The sequence below is a fragment of the Balaenoptera borealis genome (assembly GCF_965194805.1).
Source record: "Balaenoptera borealis genome assembly, chromosome: 9".
NCBI classification, from domain to species: Eukaryota; Metazoa; Chordata; class Mammalia; order Artiodactyla; family Balaenopteridae; genus Balaenoptera; species Balaenoptera borealis.
In genome coordinates this window covers 96036570-96052529 of record NC_138873.1, presented here as the reverse complement: position 1 = coordinate 96052529, position 15960 = coordinate 96036570, and positions in this window count along the sequence as shown.

Here is a 15960-nt window from a genome sequence, read left to right as displayed (position 1 = left end):
TTCTAAGTCTGCAGGTTTGTGAATTGCAGTGCCCCTGAGCTCCATTATTCAACTCGCTTTCTTGGGAGCTGGCCGCAAAAGCGCAGGATTGCTTCAGGCCGTATTCTGGTTCCTGGCGGCAGGCTGAGCCTGTGGTTAATTCTTCTTCCTGATGGGAAAACAGAGTGACCTGTGCCTGTCCCAACACCTAGAGCTAGTCTCTCATTGGTTCCCCCTCTTCCCGTTCATCCTCAGGACAAATTGCAACCTGTACGGAACAGGAGGATAAAGGTGCTGATTCTCCAAGGAGAGAGATTGCTAGTAAAGCGGCTGGAATGGCGAACCGGAGCACAAGGAGATGAGAAATGAGGTGCGTTTTAGAAACCTTTCCCCATCACACGGTGTGCCATCTTCGGGGTTTCTCATGCATGTTTTCAATGTAGGACGATGCTCTTGAACCTGGAGATTTGGGACCCATGGGATGGGTACCACGCCGTATTAATTTAAAGGGTCTGCGTTAGCTCACCCAACCTCACCAAACCTCTCAGCCCCAAGAGTGTCCACCCATATGTCTCAAACAGCTGTGGGTCTAGATATGGTCAATCCAGGTGGCATCACAGCCCCTGAACGAATTTTGTAAGAATTTCTCTCTCTTTCACTGTCTTTGTTTCACGGGTTTTGAAAAGTAATTGATTTTTATAATGGGGTTTGGCTGCTTTTCACTGCTGTGTTTATGCCGCTTTACACCCACTTGACTCACTTACAGAGAGATATCAATACAGAGGTTTGAAGATTCTTACTAGTCTGATATATTCCTGGGCGGTGAATAGGGGGTGTTGAGTCCAGTTCACTGAGCAAGGAGTAGGTCTTGTCTATTACATATTGGGTTTCTGGAACGATATCTGAGCTAATTTGAAACCCTTGTTTTATGCATCACCCCACCTCACCTTTCCCGTTAAGCAGCCATAGTGTGTTTTCTAAACGTGTGACTCTGTTCTGTTTTGTAATTCAGTTCAAGGGTAGCGGTTTTTACATTCCCTCTATAAGTGATATCTTATGATAAGTGTCTTTTTCTGTGTGATTTATTTCACTTAGAATCGTCATACCTAAATCCACTCATCATGCTGCTACTAGCCTTATGACATTGATTTCATGGCTGAGTCATATTCCATTGTACATAAGGACCACAACTTCTTTATCCATTCTTCTCTTTCCTCGCATATTTAAGGTGTAACGAAGTGGAGGTTCTTGTCAACAGAGTAGCCCAAAACTTTGGGGTGCCTGTGTCTTGCTGATTTTTAGTTTTCCCAATTTATACGCCCATGAGTGGAAGTGCCCAAGCTCTCTAAGCTGAGTTTTTTAGATGTTTCAGGACACACCGTACACTTCTCCAGAGTGGCTGTTGGCAATTTACGTCCCGCCCATCAGCGTAGCAAGGCTCCCATTTTTCCATGGCCTGTCCTGCATTTCTGCTTTTGACACTTTATTCAGCATGGCCCTTTTGACCGATGGGAAGCGAGACTGCTTTGTAGCGCTGATTTGCCTTTCCAGGTTGCTTGGTTGGCCAAAAAGGGCGTATGCGTTTTTTCCTGAATATATTCATGAAAAAACGCATACGCCCTTTTTGGCCAAGTGCATCAATGTCGAGGTTTTGCCGCTTTTCCTGTGCTTTAAAGGCGATTCGAATCTACCTCCTGAAATCTGTTTCCTGCAATTCTGCCTTGCTTTCAAATCCTCTTCGTTGCCTTCCCTCAATATATTTGTGGACGAGAGTTATCATTTCTAAGTCTGCAGGTTTGTGAATTGCAGTGCCCCTGAGCTCCATGATTCAACTCTCTTTCTTGGGAGCTGGCCGCAAAAGCGCAGGATTGCTTCAGGCCGTATTCTGGTTCCTGGCGGCAGGCTGAGCCTGTGGTTAATTCTTCTTCCTGATGGGAAAACAGAGTGACCTGTGCCTGTCCCAACACCTAGAGCTAGTCTCTCATTGGTTCCCCCTCTTCCCGTTCATCCTCAGGACAAATTGCAACCTGTACGGAACAGGAGGATAAAGGTGCTGATTCTCCAAGGAGAGAGATTGCTAGTAAAGCGGCTGGAATGGCGAACCGGAGCACAAGGAGATGAGAAATGAGGTGCGTTTTAGAAACCTTTCCCGATCACACGGTGTACCATCTTCGGGGTTTCTCATGCATGTTTTCAATGTAGGACGATGCCCTTGAACCTGGAGATTTGGGACCCATGGGATGGGTACCACGCCGTATTAATTTAAAGGGTCTGCGTTAGCTCACCCAACCTCACCAAACCTCTCAGCCCCAAGAGTGTCCACCCATATGTCTCAAACAGCTGTGGGTCTAGATATGGTCAATCCAGGTGGCATCACAGCCCCTGAACGAATTTTGTAAGAATTTCTCTCTCTTTCACTGTCTTTGTTTCACGGGTTTTGAAAAGTAATTGATTTTTATAATGGGGTTTGGCTGCTTTTCACTGCTGTGTTTATGCCGCTTTACACCCACTTGACTCACTTACAGAGAGATATCAATACAGAGGTTTGAAGATTCTTACTAGTCTGATATATTCCTGGGCGGTGAATAGGGGGTGTTGAGTCCAGTTCACTGAGCAAGGAGTAGGTCTTGTCTATTACATATTGGGTTTCTGGAACGATATCTGAGCTAATTTGAAACCCTTGTTTTATGCATCACCCCACCTCACCTTTCCCGTTAAGCAGCCATAGTGTGTTTTCTAAACGTGTGACTCTGTTCTGTTTTGTAATTCAGTTCAAGGGTAGCGGTTTTTACATTCCCTCTATAAGTGATATCTTATGATAAGTGTCTTTTTCTGTGTGATTTATTTCACTTAGAATCGTCATAGCTAAATCCACTCATCATGCTGCTACTAGCCTTATGACATTGATTTCATGGCTGAGTCATATTCCATTGTACATAAGGACCACAACTTCTTTATCCATTCTTCTCTTTCCTCGCATATTTAAGGTGTAACGAAGTGGAGGTTCTTGTCAACAGAGTAGCCCAAAACTTTGGGGTGCCTGTGTCTTGCTGATTTTTAGTTTTCCCAATTTATACGCCCATGAGTGGAAGTGCCCAAGCTCTCTAAGCTGAGTTTTTTAGATGTTTCAGGACACACCGTACACTTCTCCAGAGTGGCTGTTGGCAATTTTCGTCCCGCCCATCAGCGTAGCACGGCTCCCATTTCTCCATGGCCTGTCTTGCATTTCTGGTTTTGACACTTTATTCAGCATGGCCCTTTTGACCGATGGGAAGCGAGACTTCTTTGTAGCGCTGATTTGCCTTTCCAGGTTGCTTGGTTGGCCAAAAAGGGCGTATGCGTTTTTTCCTGAATATATTCAGGAAAAAACGCATACGCCCTTTTTGGCCAAGGGCATCATTGTCGAGGTTTTGCCGCTTTTCCTGTGCTTTAAAGGCGATTCGAATCTACCTCCTGAAATCTGTTTCCTGCAATTCTGCCTTGCTTTCAAATCCTCTTCGTTGCCTTCCCTCAATATATTTGTGGACGAGAGTTATCATTTCTAAGTCTGCAGGTTTGTGAATTGCAGTGCTCCTGAGCTCTATGATTGAACTCGCTTTCTTGGGAGCTGGCCGCAAAAGCGCAGGATTGCTTCAGGCCGTATTCTGGTTCCTGGCGGCAGGCTGAGCCTGTGGTTAATTCTTCTTCCTGATGGGAAAACAGAGTGACCTGTGCCTGTCCCAACACCTAGAGCTAGTCTCTCATTGGTTCCCCCTCTTCCCGTTCATCCTCAGGACAAATTGCAACCTGTACGGAACAGGAGGATAAAGGTGCTGATTCTCCAAGGAGAGAGATTGCTAGTAAAGCGGCTGGAATGGCGAACCGGAGCACAAGGAGATGAGAAATGAGGTGCGTTTTAGAAACCTTTCCCCATCACACGGTGTGCCATCTTCGGGGTTTCTCATGCATGTTTTCAATGTAGGACGATGCTCTTGAACCTGGAGATTTGGGACCCATGGGATGGGTACCACGCCGTATTAATTTAAAGGGTCTGCGTTAGCTCACCCAACCTCACCAAACCTCTCAGCCCCAAGAGTGTCCACCCATATGTCTCAAACAGCTGGGGGTCTAGATATGGTCAATCCAGGTGGCATCACAGCCCCTGAACGAATTTTGTAAGAATTTCTCTCTCTTTCACTGTCTTTGTTTCACGGGTTTTGAAAAGTAATTGATTTTTATAATGGGGTTTGGCTGCTTTTCACTGCTGTGTTTATGCCGCTTTACACCCACTTGACTCACTTACAGAGAGATATCAATACATAGGTTTGAAGATTCTTACTAGTCTGATATATTCCTGGGCGGTGAATAGGGGGTGTTGAGTCCAGTTCACTGAGCAAGGAGTAGGTCTTGTCTATTACATATTGGGTTTATGGAACGATATCTGAGCTAATTTGAAACCCTTGTTTTATGCATCACCCCACCTCACCTTTCCCGTTAAGCAGCCATAGTCTGTTTTCTAAACGTGTGATTCTGTTCTGTTTTGTAATTCAGTTCAAGGGTAGCGGTTTTTACATTCCCTCTATAAGTGATATCTCATGATAAGTGTCTTTTTCTGTGTGACTTATTTCACTTAGAATCGTCATAGCTAAATCCACTCATCATGCTGCTACTAGCCTTATGACATTGATTTCATGGCTGAGTGATATTCCATTGTATATAAGGACCACATCTTCTTTATCCATTCTTCTCTTTCCTGGGATATTTAAGGTGTAACGAAGTGGAGGTTCTTGTCAACAGAGTAGCCCAAAACTTTGGGGTGCCTGTGTCTTGCTGATTTTTAGTTTTCCCAATTTATACGCCCATGAGTGGAAGTGCCCAAGCTCTCTAAGCTGAGTTTTTTAGATGTTTCAGGACACACCGTACACTTCTCCAGAGTGGCTGTTGGCAATTTACGTCCCGCCCATCAGCGTAACAAGGCTCCCATTTCTCCATGGCCTGTCCTGCATTTCTGGTTTTGACACTTTATTCAGCATGGCCCTTTTGACCGATGGGAAGCGAGACTTCTTTGTAGCGCTGATTTGCCTTTCCAGGTTGCTTGGTTGGCCAAAAAGGGCGTATGCGTTTTTTCCTGAATATATTCAGGAAAAAACGCATACGCCCTTTTTGGCCAAGGGCATCATTGTCGAGGTTTTGCCGCTTTTCCTGTGCTTTAAAGGCGATTCGAATCTACCTCCTGAAATCTGTTTCCTGCAATTCTGCCTTGCTTTCAAATCCTCTTCGTTGCCTTCCCTCAATATATTTGTGGACGAGAGTTATCATTTCTAAGTCTGCAGGTTTGTGAATTGCAGTGCCCCTGAGCTCCATTATTCAACTCGCTTTCTTGGGAGCTGGCCGCAAAAGCGCAGGATTGCTTCAGGCCGTATTCTTGTTCCTGGCGGCAGGCTGAGCCTGTGGTTAATTCTTCTTCCTGATGGGAAAACAGAGTGACCTGTGCCTGTCCCAACACCTAGAGCTAGTCTCTCATTGGTTCCCCCTCTTCCCGTTCATCCTCAGGACAAATTGCAACCTGTACGGAACAGGAGGATAAAGGTGCTGATTCTCCAAGGAGAGAGATTGCTAGTAAAGCGGCTGGAATGGCGAACCGGAGCACAAGGAGATGAGAAATGAGGTGCGTTTTAGAAACCTTTCCCCATCACACGGTGTGCCATCTTCGGGGTTTGTCATGCATGTTTTCAATGTAGGACGATGCCCTTGAACCTGGAGATTTGGGACCCATGGGATGGGTACCACGCCGTATTAATTTAAAGGGTCTGCGTTAGCTCACCCAACCTCACCAAACCTCTCAGCCCCAAGAGTGTCCACCCATATGTCTCAATCAGCTGTGGGTCTAGATATGGTCAATCCAGGTGGCATCACAGCCCCTGAACGAATTTTGTAAGAATTCCTCTCTCTTTCACTGTCTTTGTTTCACGGGTTTTGAAAAGTAATTGATTTTTATAATGGGGTTTGGATGCTTTCCACTGCTGTGTTTATGCCGCTTTACACCCACTTGACTCACTTACAGAGAGATGTCAATACAGAGGTTTGAAGATTCTTACTAGTCTGATATATTCCTGGGCGGTGAATAGGGGGTGTTGAGTCCAGTTCACTGAGCAAGGAGTAGGTCTTGTCTATTACATATTGGGTTTCTGGAACGATATCTGAGCTAATTTGAAACCCTTGTTTTATGCATCACCCCACCTCACCTTTCCCGTTAAGCAGCCATAGTGTGTTTTCTAAACGTGTGACTCTGTTCTGTTTTGTAATTCAGTTCAAGGGTAGCGGTTTTTACATTCCCTCTATAAGTGATATCTTATGATAAGTGTCTTTTTCTGTGTGATTTATTTCACTTAGAATCGTCATACCTAAATCCACTCATCATGCTGCTACTAGCCTTATGACATTGATTTCATGGCTGAGTCATATTCCATTGTACATAAGGACCACAACTTCTTTATCCATTCTTCTCTTTCCTCGCATATTTAAGGTGTAACGAAGTGGAGGTTCTTGTCAACAGAGTAGCCCAAAACTTTGGGGTGCCTGTGTCTTGCTGATTTTTAGTTTTCCCAATTTATACGCCCATGAGTGGAAGTGCCCAAGCTCTCTAAGCTGAGTTTTTTAGATGTTTCAGGACACACCGTACACTTCTCCAGAGTGGCTGTTGGCAATTTACGTCCCGCCCATCAGCGTAGCACGGCTCCCATTTCTCCATGGCCTGTCTTGCATTTCTGGTTTTGACACTTTATTCAGCATGGCCCTTTTGACCGATGGGAAGCGAGACTTCTTTGTAGCGCTGATTTGCCTTTCCAGGTTGCTTGGTTGGCCAAAAAGGGCGTATGCGTTTTTTCCTGAATATATTCAGGAAAAAACGCATACGCCCTTTTTGGCCAAGGGCATCATTGTCGAGGTTTTGCCGCTTTTCCTGTGCTTTAAAGGCGATTCGAATCTACCTCCTGAAATCTGTTTCCTGCAATTCTGCCTTGCTTTCAAATCCTCTTCGTTGCCTTCCCTCAATATATTTGTGGACGAGAGTTATCATTTCTAAGTCTGCAGGTTTGTGAATTGCAGTGCTCCTGAGCTCTATGATTGAACTCGCTTTCTTGGGAGCTGGCCGCAAAAGCGCAGGATTGCTTCAGGCCGTATTCTGGTTCCTGGCGGCAGGCTGAGCCTGTGGTTAATTCTTCTTCCTGATGGGAAAACAGAGTGACCTGTGCCTGTCCCAACACCTAGAGCTAGTCTCTCATTGGTTCCCCCTCTTCCCGTTCATCCTCAGGACAAATTGCAACCTGTACGGAACAGGAGGATAAAGGTGCTGATTCTCCAAGGAGAGAGATTGCTAGTAAAGCGGCTGGAATGGCGAACCGGAGCACAAGGAGATGAGAAATGAGGTGCGTTTTAGAAACCTTTCCCCATCACACGGTGTGCCATCTTCGGGGTTTCTCATGCATGTTTTCAATGTAGGACGATGCTCTTGAACCTGGAGATTTGGGACCCATGGGATGGGTACCACGCCGTATTAATTTAAAGGGTCTGCGTTAGCTCACCCAACCTCACCAAACCTCTCAGCCCCAAGAGTGTCCACCCATATGTCTCAAACAGCTGGGGGTCTAGATATGGTCAATCCAGGTGGCATCACAGCCCCTGAACGAATTTTGTAAGAATTTCTCTCTCTTTCACTGTCTTTGTTTCACGGGTTTTGAAAAGTAATTGATTTTTATAATGGGGTTTGGCTGCTTTTCACTGCTGTGTTTATGCCGCTTTACACCCACTTGACTCACTTACAGAGAGATATCAATACATAGGTTTGAAGATTCTTACTAGTCTGATATATTCCTGGGCGGTGAATAGGGGGTGTTGAGTCCAGTTCACTGAGCAAGGAGTAGGTCTTGTCTATTACATATTGGGTTTATGGAACGATATCTGAGCTAATTTGAAACCCTTGTTTTATGCATCACCCCACCTCACCTTTCCCGTTAAGCAGCCATAGTCTGTTTTCTAAACGTGTGATTCTGTTCTGTTTTGTAATTCAGTTCAAGGGTAGCGGTTTTTACATTCCCTCTATAAGTGATATCTCATGATAAGTGTCTTTTTCTGTGTGACTTATTTCACTTAGAATCGTCATAGCTAAATCCACTCATCATGCTGCTACTAGCCTTATGACATTGATTTCATGGCTGAGTGATATTCCATTGTATATAAGGACCACATCTTCTTTATCCATTCTTCTCTTTCCTGGGATATTTAAGGTGTAACGAAGTGGAGGTTCTTGTCAACAGAGTAGCCCAAAACTTTGGGGTGCCTGTGTCTTGCTGATTTTTAGTTTTCCCAATTTATACGCCCATGAGTGGAAGTGCCCAAGCTCTCTAAGCTGAGTTTTTTAGATGTTTCAGGACACACCGTACACTTCTCCAGAGTGGCTGTTGGCAATTTACGTCCCGCCCATCAGCGTAACAAGGCTCCCATTTCTCCATGGCCTGTCCTGCATTTCTGGTTTTGACACTTTATTCAGCATGGCCCTTTTGACCGATGGGAAGCGAGACTTCTTTGTAGCGCTGATTTGCCTTTCCAGGTTGCTTGGTTGGCCAAAAAGGGCGTATGCGTTTTTTCCTGAATATATTCAGGAAAAAACGCATACGCCCTTTTTGGCCAAGGGCATCATTGTCGAGGTTTTGCCGCTTTTCCTGTGCTTTAAAGGCGATTCGAATCTACCTCCTGAAATCTGTTTCCTGCAATTCTGCCTTGCTTTCAAATCCTCTTCGTTGCCTTCCCTCAATATATTTGTGGACGAGAGTTATCATTTCTAAGTCTGCAGGTTTGTGAATTGCAGTGCCCCTGAGCTCCATTATTCAACTCGCTTTCTTGGGAGCTGGCCGCAAAAGCGCAGGATTGCTTCAGGCCGTATTCTTGTTTCTGGCGGCAGGCTGAGCCTGTGGTTAATTCTTCTTCCTGATGGGAAAACAGAGTGACCTGTGCCTGTCCCAACACCTAGAGCTAGTCTCTCATTGGTTCCCCCTCTTCCCGTTCATCCTCAGGACAAATTGCAACCTGTACGGAACAGGAGGATAAAGGTGCTGATTCTCCAAGGAGAGAGATTGCTAGTAAAGCGGCTGGAATGGCGAACCGGAGCACAAGGAGATGAGAAATGAGGTGCGTTTTAGAAACCTTTCCCCATCACACGGTGTGCCATCTTCGGGGTTTGTCATGCATGTTTTCAATGTAGGACGATGCCCTTGAACCTGGAGATTTGGGACCCATGGGATGGGTACCACGCCGTATTAATTTAAAGGGTCTGCGTTAGCTCACCCAACCTCACCAAACCTCTCAGCCCCAAGAGTGTCCACCCATATGTCTCAATCAGCTGTGGGTCTAGATATGGTCAATCCAGGTGGCATCACAGCCCCTGAACGAATTTTGTAAGAATTCCTCTCTCTTTCACTGTCTTTGTTTCACGGGTTTTGAAAAGTAATTGATTTTTATAATGGGGTTTGGATGCTTTCCACTGCTGTGTTTATGCCGCTTTACACCCACTTGACTCACTTACAGAGAGATGTCAATACATAGGTTTGAAGATTCTTACTAGTCAGATATATTCTTGGGCGGTGAATAGGGGGTGTTGAGTCCAGTTCACTGAGCAAGGAGTAGGTCTTGTCTATTACATATTGGGTTTATGGAACGATATCTGAGCTAATTTGAAACCCTTGTTTTATGCATCACCCCACCTCACCTTTCCCGTTAAGCAGCCATAGTGTGTTTTCTAAACGTGTGACTCTGTTCTGTTTTGTAATTCAGTTCAAGGGTAGCGGTTTTTACATTCCCTCTATAAGTGATATCTTATGATAAGTGTCTTTTTCTGTGTGATTTATTTCACTTAGAATCGTCATACCTAAATCCACTCATCATGCTGCTACTAGCCTTATGACATTGATTTCATGGCTGAGTGATATTCCATTGTACATAAGGACCACAACTTCTTTATCCATTCTTCTCTTTCCTCGCATATTTAAGGTGTAACGAAGTGGAGGTTCTTGTCAACAGAGTAGCCCAAAACTTTGGGGTGCCTGTGTCTTGCTGATTTTTGGTTTTCCCAATTTATACGCCCATGAGTGGAAGTGCCCAAGCTCTCTAAGCTGAGCTTTTTAGATGTTTCAGGACACACCGTACACTTCTCCAGAGTGGCTGTTGGCAATTTACGTCCCGCCCATCAGCGTAGCAAGGCTCCCATTTCTCCATGGCCTGTCCTGCATTTCTGGTTTTGACCCTTTATTCAGCATGACCCTTTTGACCGATGGGAAGCGAGATTTCTTTGTAGCGCTGATTTGCCTTTCCAGGTTGCTTGGTTGGCCAAAAAGGGCGTATGCGTTTTTTCCTGAATATATTCAGGAAAAAACGCATACGCCCTTTTTGGCCAAGGGCATCATTGTCGAGGTTTTGCCGCTTTTCCTGTGCTTTAAAGGCGATTCGAATGTACCTCCTGAAATCTGTTTCCTGCAATTCTGCCTTGCTTTCAAATCCTCTTCGTTGCCTTCCCTCAATATATTTGTGGACGAGAGTTATCATTTCTAAGTCTGCAGGTTTGTGAATTGCAGTGCCCCTGAGCTCCATGATTCAACTCGCTTTCTTGGGCGCTGGCCGCAAAAGCGCAGGATTGCTTCAGGCCGTATTCTGGTTCCTGGCGGCAGGCTGAGCCTGTGGTTAATTCTTCTTCCTGATGGGAAAACAGAGTGACCTGTGCCTGTCCCAACACCTAGAGCTAGTCTCTCATTGGTTGCCCCTCTTCCCGTTCATCCTCAGGACAAATTGCAACCTGTATGGAACAGGAGGATAAAGGTGCTGATTCTCCAAGGAGAGAGATTGCTAGTAAAGCGGCTGGAATGGCGAACCGGAGCACAAGGAGATGAGAAATGAGGTGCGTTTTAGAAACCTTTCCCGATCACACGGTGTGCCATCTTCGGGGTTTCTCATGCATGTTTTCAATGTAGGACGATGCCCTTGAACCTGGAGATTTGGGACCCATGGGATGGGTACCACGCCGTATTAATTTAAAGGGTCTGCGTTAGCTCACCCAACCTCACCAAACCTCTCAGCCCCAAGAGTGTCCACCCATATGTCTCAATCAGCTGTGGGTCTAGATATGGTCAATCCAGGTGGCATCAGAGCCCCTGAACGAGTTTTGTAAGAATTTCTCTCTCTTTCACTGTCTTTGTTTCACGGGTTTTGAAAAGTAATTGATTTTTATAATGGGGTTTAGCTGCTTTTCACTGCTGTGTTTATGCTGCTTTACACCCACTTGACTCACTTACAGAGAGATAGCAATACATAGGTTTGAAGATTCTTACTAGTCAGATATATTCTTGGGCGGTGAATAGGGGGTGTTGAGTCCAGTTCACTGAGCAAGGAGTAGGTCTTGTCTATTACATATTGGGTTTCTGGAACGATATCTGAGCTAATTTGAAACCCTTGTTTTATGCATCACCCCACCTCACCTTTCCCGTTAAGCAGCCATAGTGTGTTTTCTAAACGTGTGACTCTGTTCTGTTTTGTAATTCAGTTCAAGGGTAGCTGTTTTTACATTCCCTCTATAAGTGATATCTCATGATAAGTGTCTTTTTCTGTGTGACTTATTTCACTTAGAATCGTCATACCTAAATCCACTCATCATGCTGCTACTAGCCTTATGACATTGATTTCATGGCTGAGTGATATTCCATTGTACATAAGGACCCCAACTTCTTTTTCCATTCTTCTCTTTCCTCGGATATTTAAGGTGTAATGAAGTGGAGGTTTTTGTCAACAGAGTAGCCCAAAATTTGGGGTGCCTGTGTCTTGCTTATTTTTAGTTTTCCCAATTTATACGCCCATGAGTGGAAGTGCCCAAGCTCTCTAAGCTGAGTTTTTTAGATGTTTCAGGACACACCGTACACTTCTCCAGAGTGGCTGTTGGCAATTTACGTCCCGCCCATCAGCGTAGCAAGGCTCCCATTTCTCCATGGCCTGTCCTGCATTTCTGGTTTTGACTCTTTATTCAGCATGACCCTTTTGACCGATGGGAAGCGAGACTTCTTTGTAGCGCTGATTTGCCTTTCCAGGTTGCTTGGTTGGCCAAAAAGGGCGTATGCGTTTTTTCCTGAATATATTCAGGAAAAAACGCATACGCCCTTTTTGGCCAAGGGCATCACTGTCGAGGTTTTGCCGCTTTTCCTGTGCTTTAAAGGCGATTCGAATCTACCTCCTGAAATCTGTTTCCTGCAATTCTGCCTTGCTTTCAAATCCTCTTCGTTGCCTTCCCTCAATATATTTGTGGACGAGAGTTATCATTTGTAAGTCTGCAGGTTTGTGAATTGCAGTGCCCCTGAGCTCCATTATTCAACTCGCTTTCTTGGGAGCTGGCCGCAAAAGCGCAGGATTGCTTCAGGCCGTATTCTGGTTCCTGGCGGCAGGCTGAGCCTGTGGTTAATTCTTCTTCCTGATGGGAAAACAGAGTGACGTGTGCCTGTCCCAACACCAGAGCTAGTCTCTCATTGGTTCCCCCTCTTCCCGTTCATCCTCAGGACAAATTGCAACCTGTACGGAACAGGAGGATAAAGGTGCTGATTCTCCAAGGAGAGAGATTGCTAGTAAAGCGGCTGGAATGGCGAACCGGAGCACAAGGAGATGAGAAATGAGGTGCGTTTTAGAAACCTTTCCCCATCACACGGTGTGCCATCTTCGGGGTTTCTCATGCATGTTTTCAATGTAGGACGATGCCCTTGAACCTGGAGATTTGGGACCCATGGGATGGATACCACGCCGTATTAATTTAAATGGTCTGCGTTAGCTCACCCAACCTCACCAAACCTCTCAGCCCCAAGAGTGTCCACCCATATGTCTCAATCAGCTGTGGGTCTAGATATGGTCAATCCAGGTGGCATCACAGCCCCTGAACGAATTTTGTAAGAATTCCTCTCTCTTTCACTGTCTTTGTTTCACGGGTTTTGAAAAGTAATTGATTTTTATAATGGGGTTTGGCTGCTTTCCACTGCTGTGTTTATGCCGCTTTACACCCACTTGACTCACTTACAGAGAGATATCAATACATAGGTTTGAAGATTCTTACTAGTCAGATATATTCTTGGGCGGTGAATAGGGGGTGTTGAGTCCAGTTCACTGAGCAAGGAGTAGGTCTTGTCTATTACATATTGGGTTTATGGAACGATATCTGAGCTAATTTGAAACCCTTGATTTATGCATCACCCCACCTCACCTTTCCCGTTTAAGCAGCCATAGTGTGTTTTCTAAACGTGTGACTCTGTTCTATTTTGTAATGCAGTTCAAGGGTAGCGGTTTTTACATTCCCTCTATAAGTAATATCTTATGATAAGTGTCTTTTTCTGTGTGATTTATTTCACTTAGAATCGTCATACCTAAATCCACTCATCATGCTGCTACTAGCCTTATGACATTGATTTCATGGCTGAGTGATATTCCATTGTACATAAGGACCACAACTTCTTTATCCATTCTTCTCTTTCCTCGGATATTTAAGGTGTAATGAAGTGGAGGTTTTTGTCAACAGAGTAGCCCAAAATTTGGGGTGCCTGTGTCTTGCTGATTTTTAGTTTTCCCAATTTATACGCCCATGAGTGGAAGTGCCCAAGCTCTCTAAGCTGAGTTTTTTAGATGTTTCAGGACACACCGTACACTTCTCCAGAGTGGCTGTTGGCAATTTACGTCCCGCCCATCAGCGTAGCAAGGCTCCCATTTCTCCATGACCTGTCCTGCATTTCTGGTTTTGACACTTTATTCAGCATGGCCCTTTTGACCAATGGGAAGCGAGACTTCTTTGTAGCGCTGATTTGCCTTTCCAGGTTGCTTGGTTGGCCAAAAAGGGCGTATGCGTTTTTTCCTGAATATATTCAGGAAAAAACGCATACGCCCTTTTTGGCGAAGTGCATCACTGTCGAGGTTTTGCCGCTTTTCCTGTGCTTTAAAGGCGATTCGAATGTACCTCCTGAAATCTGTTTCCTGCAATTCTGCCTTGCTTTCAAATCCTCTTCGTTGCCTTCCCTCAATATATTTGTGGACGAGAGTTATCATTTGTAAGTCTGCAGGTTTGTGAATTGCAGTGCCCCTGAGCTCCATTATTCAACTCGCTTTCTTGGGAGCTGGCCGCAAAAGCGCAGGATTGCTTCAGGCCGTATTCTGGTTCCTGGCGGCAGGCTGAGCCTGTGGTTAATTCTTCTTCCTGATGGGAAAACAGAGTGACCTGTGCCTGTCCCAACACCTAGAGCTAGTCTCTCATTGGTTGCCCCTCTTCCCGTTCATCCTCAGGACAAATTGCAACCTGTACGGAACAGGAGGATAAAGGTGCTGATTCTCCAAGGAGAGAGATTGCTAGTAAAGCGGCTGGAATGGCGAGCCGGAGCACAAGGAGATGAGAAATGAGGTGCGTTTTAGAAACCTTTCCCGATCACACGGTGTGCCATCTTCGGGGTTTCTCATGCATGTTTTCAATGTAGGACGATGCCCTTGAACCTGGAGATTTGGGACCCATGGGATGGGTACCACGCCGTATTAATTTAAAGGGTCTGCGTTAGCTCACCCAACCTCACCAAACCTCTCAGCCCCAAGAGTGTCCACCCATATGTCTCAATCAGGTGTGGGTCTAGATATGGTCAATCCAGGTGGCATCACAGCCCCTGAACGAATTTTGTAAGAATTTCTCTCTCTTTCACTGTCTTTGTTTCACGGGTTTTGAAAAGTAATTGATTTTTATAATGGGGTTTGGCTGCTTTTCACTGCTGTGTTTATGCCGCTTTACACCCGCCTCACTCACTTACAGAGAGATAGCAATACATAGGTTTGAAGATTCTTACTAGTCAGATATATTCTTGGGCGGTGAATAGGGGGTGTTGAGTCCAGTTCACTGAGCAAGGAGTAGGTCTTGTCTATTACATATTGGGTTTATGGAACGATATCTGAGCTAATTTGAAACCCTTGTTTTATGCATCACCCCACCTCACCTTTCCCGTTAAGCAGCCATAGTGTGTTTTCTAAACGTGTGACTCTGTTCTGTTTTGTAATTCAGTTCAAGGGTAGCGGTTTTTACATTCCCTCTATAAGTGATATCTCATGATAAGTGTCTTTTTCTGTGTGACTTATTTCACTTAGAATCGTCATAGCTAAATCCACTCATCATGCTGCTACTAGCCTTATGACATTGATTTCATGGCTGAGTGATATTCCATTGTATATAAGGACCACATCTTCTTTATCCATTCTTCTCTTTCCTGGGATATTTAAGGTGTAACGAAGTGGAGGTTCTTGTCAACAGAGTAGCCCAAAACTTTGGGGTGCCTGTGTCTTGCTGATTTTTAGTTTTCCCAATTTATACGCCCAAGAGTGGAAGTGCCCTATGCTCTCTAAGCTGAGTTTTTTAGATGTTTCAGGACACACCGTACACTTCTCCAGAGTGGCTGTTGGCAATTTACGTCCCGCCCATCAGCGTAGCAAGGCTCCCATTTCTCCATGACCTGTCCTGCATTTCTGGTTTTGACACTTTATTCAGCATCGCCCTTTTGACCAATGGGAAGCGAGACTTCTTTGTAGCGCTGATTTGCCTTTCCAGGTTGCTTGGTTGGCCAAAAATGGCGTATGCGTTTTTTCCTGAATATATTCAGGAAAAAACGCATACGCCCTTTTTGGCGAAGTGCATCACTGTCGAGGTTTTGCCGCTTTTCCTGTGCTTTAAAGGCGATTCGAATGTACCTACTGAAATCTGTTTCCTGCAATTCTGCCTTGCTTTCAAATCCTCTTCGTTGCCTTCCCTCAATATATTTGTGGACGACAGTTATCATTTCTAAGTCTGCAGGTTTGTGAATTGCAGTGCCCCTGAGCTTCATTATTCAACTCGCTTTCTTGGGAGCTGGCCGCAAAAGCGCAGGATTGCTTCAGGCCGTATTCTGGTTCCTGGCGGAAGGCTGAGCC